A 4,856-nucleotide genomic window follows, 5' to 3' on the forward strand; every position below is an offset into this window, starting at 1 on the left:
ACTTATAAAGCTGCCTTGACGCACACCTAAAACGCACACCGAATGTGGATTTTTATTTTAAATTCGTCGAATATTCAAAATTCTAATTTTTTTTGACAGCCCTACTGACTAATGAGTTCATGGTCACCGAATATGTTTTTTTTCTGGGGTAAATGTGATGTTACATGACATTGTTTACAAGCCGTTATATTGGCATCTTTGTGCGGCTGAAACACAGATTGAGCGATTACATGACACAGGATACGGATTGTAAAGTTGTACTCTTTCTTTTACTTACCTTTGGATGTTTAGTCATGATTATTTTGTGCTAAAACTGGTATTAATGTGGAGGAGATGATCAGTTCACGTGCGCCTCGCGCTGCCGTTTTTATTGAACTGAGGCACGCCGCGCTACAGTGATCTGTCACTCCACATTAAACAGCGCCAAAACGGCATTTATTGTTTAAATACTGCAATACAACGGACAGAAATCTGAGACTTTGTTTCACATGAAAAGTACCAAAGCACAATGCTTATTGTGATTTATTGGATGGGAAGTACCCTTCAATGTTCCATCCATTAACTGAAAACAGGCTAGACTAATCGATTCTTGGGATTTAAGAATCAATATTGTTCCGTAAAAATGAGAATCGATTAATATCGAGATATCGATATTTTTTACCCAGCCCTAGTGATTATATCGTCCGCGATTTTTTTGCGTAGCTTGTCAGTGAACTACAGCTCTGTGTAGTAAATGCTGCTCCATCTGAAAGCAGGTGATGGAGATTTACTACTGATTACAGAACCGGCTTTACTGACAAGATGCGCATGGCAATCGCATTCGATTAATCGTGCAGCCCTATCATTACGCCATTTCTGTGTCAGTGCACATGCGCAGTACTTTCCAGTCTTGGTTTTCAATCCAATCAAGTGTTTACATCATCCTCTCGACTGGATTAGAAAAGGTCTACACCACCCATTCAGTCCGATGGAGCAATCAATCCAATTACTAACGGATTATTTGGTTGCATGTGAACATGGTCAATGTGAATTCTAAGCGAATTAAGACTAAATGTATCATTTACTTTTTGGTCCGGACCAAAAGAGCCAAGAGAACCGTACTGCAAGTGTAAACATCCTTAACATATATCAAGAATGAAAAAAGTTATATTTCCTAAGTGAAATTACCATGGTTATAACACATAACATTCTGAGTTAGGATGTTTCTGTATACCCCCGGAACAATAAACTACTCTGTTTTACTTTAATCTTTTTCCTTATCTCCTAGTGTACTAAAGTAAATGGCAAGCCTTCAGATATCTTTCATGTGAGCTACAAACTCATTGTCCACTGTTTTTTTCTCCTCTTAGGCTGCACAACGGAATATGAATGAAATGAATAATGAATGATATGCCTGTGCGATTTCTAAACAGAATTTTTCACAATTTATGCAGAGAGATTTCAATCATCAACTTTAACTTCTCCACTTTCTTGGAGCACATTTGAATAATTCATTATAAGAATATTCATCTCTGCAAAGAGATTCATATGAAAATAAAAGTTTTGATTAAATTGTCATGACATCACCAGGGCTGGCCTTTAAAGAAACAAATGCTAATCTACACTGGCAGAGTTTCAGCTTTATGAAACAGTCAACACGGGTGATCAAATAAGGGTATTCAAGCAGACATGCCGTCAGAGATATATCTGTGTGGTATCAGAGCTTAAATTTAGAGAGCTTAATACATCTTGGCCAGTGAACACAGGGAATGCACCTGTCGGCAAAGCATGATAACCAATGATAAAGAAGCATTTCCAGCACCACAAGATAACAGGTACAGCATTTTATCTATTCATTTGTTTGCAAGCTTCTCACATCTACATTTTCATATCTTTTTATATTAATCAATATTTAAGTATAGAAAGCCTTTAAGTCAACAGCATGTGAATAGGTGCCATTTAGTAAACTGAACAGGATTGAAGAACATCAAGAAGTCTCATGAAGTCAAAGAGTGCTTTTGAACCAATCAAACTCATCTATGGCTGTCTTCTCTCCCCCACAGTGGCCAAAGCAGCAAATTCATACTCATTATTGTCTGAATGGATCACACAATCATCCATCTGAGGATGCCCTGCAGCCCGAAGCCCTCTCTATCAAGCCTAAATTACCACTGTGGGCAGGGTGAAAGTGTTATTTATGTGTGTCGATGTGTGAGTGTCTTGTGTGCTTTCACTGCATGCTAGCACATGGAAATCAGGTAAGAGGTGCTGAAAACTTCACAAGCCTTTTCGGTCCTTTTTAACTCTGAATTTAGGAATATGCAGAGATAAAATTATAAATTTATATTAAAGAGAAAATTATATTTTAGGATATATAAAAGGGAGTTCACTCTTAAAAAAAGGTACAAAGCTGTCTAAATGGTACATATTTGCACTTTATTAACCCCCAAAATGGCACACATTAGTAACTTAAATGCACATGTTAGAACTTTGAAAACACATATTACTAGTATAAACATGCAAACCATTTATTAACATTCTAAAATTTGAATATTAAAATCTATACTATTTTGTCAAAATAAACACTAAAAACAACTTTTAATTCTACAAATAAATGTAAGCATCACAACATTATACTGAAAAATAGGTAATCATTTTGAGATTTGCATTTAGAAATGAAAAATTAAACAGCGTTATTAAATTATTACTGTTAAGATTAAGTGAGTGTTAGATGACAGCAAAGGTAATCTAAATGTAAAAACATGGGAAATGAGCATGCACAATTAAATAATATATATATATTCAGACCCCCTTCAATTTTTCACTCTTTGTTATATTGCAGCCATTTGCTAAAATCATTTAAGTTATTTTTTATTCCTCATTAATGTACACACAGCACCCCATATTGACAGAAAAACACAGAATTGTTGACATTTTTGCAGATTTATTAAAAAAGAAAAACTGAAATATCACATGGTCCTAAGTATTCAGACCCTTTGCTGTGACACTCATATATTTAACTCAGGTGCTGTCCATTTCTTCTGATCATCCTTGAGATGGTTCTACACCTTCATTTGAGTCCAGCTGTGTTTGATTATACTGATTGGACTTGATTAAGAAAGCCACAACACACACACACACACACACAATATCAAGCAATACAGCTAAATTATTAATTTAAAATTGTACTTCCCTTACCCACGTGCTCAGAAACAAGGTACAAAGCTGTCACTGGGGGCAGGTACATCTTTATACTTTATTTACCCCTAAACGGTATATATTAGTACCTAAGAGTAGTAGTTTTTGAAAGTGTACCACCCCAGTGACAGTTTTGTAGCTTTTTTCTATGAGAATGAATTTCCACATTATGCTCGAAAGCTGAATGCCACAAACAGGCACCGAAAGATGTCAAAATCCCCAAAATGCCTCATTTGAGATTCTTTTACCACCAAAAACAGAATACAGGGAGAATATGTTCTTATCTACCCCATAACAGCACCAGGCAGTCAATCAAAACATCACTTTTATCTACATTCCTTTGGTCAACCAGATATAAGCCCAGACCTGAAATCCATCTCCCTGAAACAATATGTTTTTCCCTCAGAGAGATTCCAGCTAAAGACAAACAACAGATGAGTCATGCGCACGCTTGTCTCTCCATCCACCCACAGAAATACGGCACCCCTGTATTTCTCAGAGGATTCTACGAAGAGCAGGTGAAAAGGAGGCAGACACAGTGAGAAATGTGTTTGAGGAAATGGAGCAGAGAGCCATGAATAATGTGTGTGGAGGGGTGTGTGTCTGCAATGTCATACTCCATCAGAGTGTGGCCAGCTCATCGTGAGTCAAATCTCAGAGTAGAGGCTGTGAGGTATATTGATGATATGTCATATAAAAAAAGGTTTAAGACTAAGCTTCACCAAAACAGCTTTGTGTTCTTGTTCAGATGTGCATTTAGAGATCTGATCATCTCTCAGCAACATACTGAGAAGGTTTTGAGATATTTTGATTAGAAAATCTCTCCTACAATAGCATAGGCTGTCAAAAACATCTTGGTGAGGTGTGAACACAGCTGATGTGTATCTTCAGGAGTCCTAATTTCCTCGGCATACAAAAACCGAAAAGAGAAAGAGCTCCATGTAAGAATTGCCTGACATTTTTAGGTCAACTTACTGAACATTAAAAGCCTCTGCATAGCAATCGTGAATTTACAAGGTACTGGGTTGCATTATTGCAGAAGAACATATAAGCTTACAATGTTTTTGACCCAGTAAAGATGTTAAGATTTCTTTTATTCTATTTCTATATGGCATATTCAAGCATACTGAAGCACAGTATCTGTGTAAGTTGAATTGCTTAATATACTATTCAACAAAATAATTATCTGAACCTCAGATATTTCTGTGATGTGTAAATATTTGCTTTATTGCACACATAAAATTGCTTGCACACTCCAGCAGAAAACACCTTAAAGGGATAGTTCATCCAAAAATGAAAATTTGATGTTTATCTGCCTACCCCCAGGGCATCCAAGATGTAGGTGACTTTGTTTCTTCAGTAGAACACATATGATGATTTTTAAGTCCAACCGTTGCAGTCTACAGGCAGGGGCGTGTCTACGTGGTGGCCAGGGGTGGCACCGGCCCCCCCTGAAATTTGGCTGGCCACCCCAGGTTCCTCCCCTACCAGATGTCTTGCCATAGGCTTGTTTTTAGTAAATTTCTAATTTTAGGCGGTTTCTATAGTGTGATCTTAATGACAATGTCGAGAGCGCATAATGTTACGTGATTCATGTGCGCGTGGACGAATCTCTCCACTCCCAAGCGGATTTCCTTCACTCACACAAAACTGGACGTGTGCTTTTAACATACATCGTT

This window comes from Sinocyclocheilus anshuiensis, unplaced genomic scaffold (assembly GCF_001515605.1).
Source record: "Sinocyclocheilus anshuiensis isolate Anshui unplaced genomic scaffold, SAMN03320099.WGS_v1.1 scaffold1719, whole genome shotgun sequence".
Taxonomy (NCBI): Eukaryota; Metazoa; Chordata; class Actinopteri; order Cypriniformes; family Cyprinidae; genus Sinocyclocheilus; species Sinocyclocheilus anshuiensis.